The following is a 5,306-nucleotide window of genomic DNA, read 5'->3' as shown; positions in this document are numbered from 1 at the left end:
TAAAGGTAAAAAAAAAAAAACGGCAAATTTTTAAAGACCCCGAACGTCAGGAACTGGCCGTGAGAAACGATTGTGTTTTAATCTTCCCCGTCCTTCCCATCTGTCCAAGGCCTTTGTACCTATGACCAAACAAAATTATTTCTTTACGCAGAAAAACGTACTCGCTGAAAACACGTAAACGTCATTAATTGCCCATCTTGTAGAAGTTTTTTTTTCTTCTTGTGATTGGCCACCAGCGCCTACAGCGAAGAGTGACGACGAAAGTCTCGTCATATACGGGCTTTCTTGCATGATTGAAGCTCAGTGAATCTATACATTCGGGCTGAAGTCCACGCTCCTGGGGACCAACCACTGGGACAGGAGGCTAACCTGCAGCTCGAACGTCGCTGCTGGTGGCATTTACTGTTTTAAGGTCAATTCTCATTGGCTGATTTTGGTCAGAAAGGAGGGAATCTTCCATAACTCAGCGAGTGAACACAGCGGGTTGTATAACAATCTACTTGGGTTGTCGCTTTAGGGAGAATTCCCAGATTGATTTTGGTGCTATCATAATAAATTATATCCACCACAGTCGATCATAATTTTGCCACCGCCAGGCATATGTTTTGTCTTGAACATTCCACTAATGATACCTAGGGTGGTAGTAGAGGGGGCGTTCAAAGAAAAGGGGTAGTAAAGCTCAAACAAAAGTAGGAGGTGCGAATTTAGACGTGAATCAACATCAGAGATCCTGGTCTCGTGAATGGCACGCTCTGTAGGGTGTAAATTCGAATATGCTTATTGTTAGATACAAATAATTAACCCAGACACTGAAGAATGACTCCCCTCTTTTTCAAACAAAAGCTTAACAGGCAAGAGAAATAAAAAAGGAATTGCCAAAAATATATATATTCTCCTACTAGAAACTTCAGCTCGTCTTAAAACCCAGTAGAATGAAAACATAGAGCCTTCTGATTGTCTTCATACACTCTCGCAGGATATGGAACACAGTATCTGAAGGTCTTCCTCAGTGTGAGTGGTGAGTTCGAAGGAAGTTTTCTTGGATTTCTACTTCCACGGTAGGACTTACTTTGTTTAACTTCTGGGAAAAAAAACCTGAAAGGCCAAGTTGCCTTCACCTTCATTTTTTTTATCTTTCATAATAAATGGTGCTTTTTTCAAGGTAAGAAAAAATAAATATCCAGAAATGATATACTATTGTCTTGTAAAAAATCCTTACATACTAAGTCTACGTACCAGGTCAGTTAAAAACATGGTTAAACATTAAAAAACATTGGGTACTCTCATCAAGGTAGTCTTTAGAGGACCGTTATGTTGCGTCGCTAATTTTTTTTTTCTATATCGAAAATATTTTCTTGTTTATCATAAAATCTGTGATCCATTTCTAAACCCTGCTGTGCGTGAATTTATAAGTCAAGTTATTATGGAGCTTACGCAAACCTTAGGATGTCATATAACTGTGAATATAATATTTTATCATAATTCATGGTGTTAGGAAAACACGTAGGTTCAAGAAGTCCTGATATGAACCTTGCTTCCACCTTTCGAAAGCGCTCGGGTTATAGGTTTTTTATTCATTTCTATATTTTATCACAATATAGCAAACTAAATGCAAATCAAGTCTCCGATTTTTGATATATTAGCTATCGTTCCTTTTATTGTTTGTTTGTTTGTAATTAAGCACAAAGTTACACAATGGGCTATCTGTGCTCTGCCCACTACGGGTATTGAAACCCGGATTATAGCATTGTAAGTCCGCAGACATACCGCTGTGTCACTGGGGTGGGGGGCTGTTCCTTTTATGTCGAGGCCTGGCGTCTCCTAATGATTAGCTTATCCGGAGTTTTCATAGTTCACGTCTCATTATCACAAAAAACGCGCTCCGCACTTTGGGACTGTGGGTACGGTATAAAAGTGACAGTCAAATCCTACTATTCTGCGGGTGAACACATAAAAATTGGTATAACATAGTATTAGGATTTGGCGATGGGTGCTGTTGACTAGTTGTCGTCCCTCTAGTCTATCAGTTTAAAATTATGCGTAAATCCCTTTGTGTAAGTTTGGGCAAAAATTCTAAGATAAATATAAAAGGAATTGTGTGAGAAAATAAAATAACGAACACTATATTTCCACGTAATCAAATATATAATATTTTAACATGTTGTGAATTTTTTCTGCACTTAAAACAAGAGTACACAGTTTGATTGATCCTTTAACTTATTGTATATAGCCAGCTTGATTTGATCAGAAGTTAATATTAACTACAACAATACAAATTCTACTTCGCAACATTTCCATTAAATAAAACAAACAAACCAATAGAGTCACTAACCGAGATCTTAATATTTAGTTCTCAAATGACCATCTATTGCATCATATTTCACAATATTATATTTCTGCTTTTCACAACACACAGTGTCAAGAACCGATTGAAAAAATATTTTGTGAAATTACTAAATTTCTGTGTAAAATACATAGGGAACACTAGTCGCAATTAGTGGGACTAATTAGAATACTGACGGAATGTTTGGTTAAAGCATTTTTTGTGACTCGTATGCTGTTAAGAATCCTGTAACCAACAAAGTTATGAACTCACAAGGAATCTTGTGAATAAATAGTTTAAGAAAATATGTTTAAAAATTCAATACAGACAACACCGATAATTCTAGGATTTACTAGCGCACTAAATGTATTTTAACTGATCATCATTGTTATAAGTGCTAAAAATACCTCTAGATGTATCTTATTTCGCGATCACTCAGAATTGTTTTCAGTATTTTATGATTTATATTTTGTACAGAGACAGGAATTTTAACTTTTGTAATTAATATTTAAAGATGAGTTTGCTGCTACACAATGGGCTATGTGTGTTATGCCCACCTTGGGCATAGAAACCCGATTTTTAAACTTGTAAGCACGCAAACTTACCGCTGAACAACTGTAGGAATTTAAAGATTTGTTAAAAATCTTTTAAGTTAAAGTTTATCAACATTTATTATGTGTTTAATGTGGTATTTGTTCATTTGATTATGTATTACTTTCTACAGCACTGCATAAACTTTAATGGTTCAAACTACGAAACATTAGTTAACGTAGTAGCTAAACTATCAGTAAGTATTAACATTGAACAGTGAAAGATTTACCGATCTTTTTTACTATGACGGGGAGTCAACATGTCCTTCCTGGTCATTAAAAATTTTACTAATTTGAAGTTCCGTCTTTGTAAGTTTGAAGATTGAAGAAAATAGTTAAGTTAGAGAATTTACATGGATTTCCTTTTATAAAACTATCTTGATAATAGACCAATGTGTCAAAAGCAAAGTATTGAACAATAAATTCGATGCTAAGAAATAAATATCATCTTAAAACATCCCAAGTTTTGTCGATAAGATTGTCTATAAAACAAAACAAAAACTTTACTATATAAAATATATATAGTGATAACAGAGTTTTTTAAGTATTTGAATACAACTATAGATAAGAAAATTATCACCCATTATATTGTGTTTGTTTAAAACTTTGAAATCTATCACAGTGAAAATGGTTTTACGCCTTCTACGAAGCTGAAATTGAGGAAAATCATCAACACTCCTGGTGGCCTGGCATGGCCAGGTGGTTACGGTGCTCGACTCGCAATCTGCGGGTCCGGGTTCAAATCCCCGTCACACCAAACATGCTCGCCGTTTCAGCCGTGGGGGCGTTATAATGTGACGGAGATGACTTCCCTGTAGTCTTACACTGCCAAATTAGGGACGTCTAGCGCAGATATTCCTCGTGTAGCTTTGCGCGAAATTCAAAAACAAACACTCCTGGTACAAACAACTATAGACATATCGAGATTTTTTTGTTTTATTTCATAAGATGTATGGAATATTTAATTAACCGTGTTTATCATAAAACAAAATAGATGAGGTCGCTTGTATAGACATTCACGTTTCTTACTGTCTGCTCAGTTGTAAATCTCAGGACTTACAACGCTCAAAATCGGGTTTCGATACCTGTTGATGATATTCCATTGAAGAGATTGGTGCTTAACTAAAAGTTAACGTTTCTAACTGTCTACTGCAGACTTTACCAGAATTAAGTTAACGTTTCTAACTGTCTACTGCAGAGTTTAACAGAATTAAAAACATTTCCAAGTCACCAACATTTGAATTTGTCAATTGTGCTGTTTGTATATTATGTCAGTTATGAATACGACAAATGGGTTTGCTACTCTCACTATATAATTTTAAGTTAAGATTGTTTTTCAATTGATTAGCTTTTTTCTATGGTCTTCATTTGGTTGGATATTTTCTGATCTGTATATCAATGAGATTTTATAAACATGAACCCCAACGTTGCCCAATGGAGATGCCAGTTAATATTATTAGTTGTCCATTGTAGATTAAAATTTAGTAGTTGTTTAATGTAGTCAAAAGATTAATGTGTTAGTCACTCTTTATGGATGACAGTTATAGAATAATTGTTTGTCGTATGTTGTAGACGACTGCTTTATTATTTAATCTTCCTCATAGATAGAAGATGAATTTGTTAGTACTGCAGTGTAAGGTACACGTTGAGATTTTTAGTTCTCGAGTTGAATTTGTTAGAATATAGTTAAGAAAGTCGATTTTCGCGAAGGAACGATGATTAAGAAATTCACGTTCCATCTAAAATGGACAACTGCCAATTCAGAAGGAAGTTATAGCTGCTGTCATAAGTCGTCGGTTCAACTTGATATATGTCTAATGTAGTCGTTAAATCAATTTGGTAATAGTGTAACGTAAATATGTAGACATTACCTGAGTTTGTTATTCGTCTAAAACGTATGTATACATTATTTGTTTGTTATCTAATCTAGATGTTTGAAGGGTCTGGTAAATATCTAATATATTAGGTCGTCAAGAAATTAATGTCGCTTTTTTTAGATAAAAAAAAACCGAACAACTTATATGTCAAAACAAAACATTTATTAAATGAAATAGTCTCCATTCTTATCGATGACGCATTTCCATCTTACAGTCAGGTTGTTAATGCTCTGATTAAAGAAATCACTTGGCCTTGAAGCAAAAAACATGTCGATGTCCTCTTTAACACCTTCTACATTTGCATACGTTTACCCATTAAGATGGTGTTGCAAGGAATGAAAGAGATGGTAATCTGATGGTGCCATATCTGGAGAATATGGTGGGTGGGGAAGAACTTTCCAACCCAACACCATAATCCTGTGTTGTGTCAAACGTACCACGTGTGGACGTACATTGTCGTGGAGAAGAACACCTTTCCGATTGACGAGTGAATGGCGTTTCTGATGAAGAGCTTGA

The 5,306-nt window shown here is 35.1% G+C and overlaps 1 long non-coding RNA gene across 1 annotated transcript in view; it reads left to right on the top strand.

Moving 5' to 3' along the window:
* The first annotated feature begins 748 nt into the window (after window positions 1-748).
* The window catches only part of LOC111088342, a 40,260-nt gene continuing 35,702 nt past the window's right edge, over window positions 749-5,306 (top strand). Inside the window, exon 1 of the long non-coding RNA XR_002612883.1 lies at window positions 749-1,018. This is a non-coding gene — a long non-coding RNA (uncharacterized LOC111088342). The remainder of the gene's footprint in view (window positions 1,019-5,306) is intronic.

The sequence above is a fragment of the Limulus polyphemus genome, unplaced genomic scaffold (genome assembly GCF_000517525.1).
Source record: "Limulus polyphemus unplaced genomic scaffold, Limulus_polyphemus-2.1.2 Scaffold3569, whole genome shotgun sequence".
Classification (NCBI taxonomy): domain Eukaryota; kingdom Metazoa; phylum Arthropoda; class Merostomata; order Xiphosura; family Limulidae; genus Limulus; species Limulus polyphemus.
The sequence above is the reverse complement of the archived record's forward strand: the minus strand, read 5'-3'. Positions and strand labels throughout refer to the sequence as shown.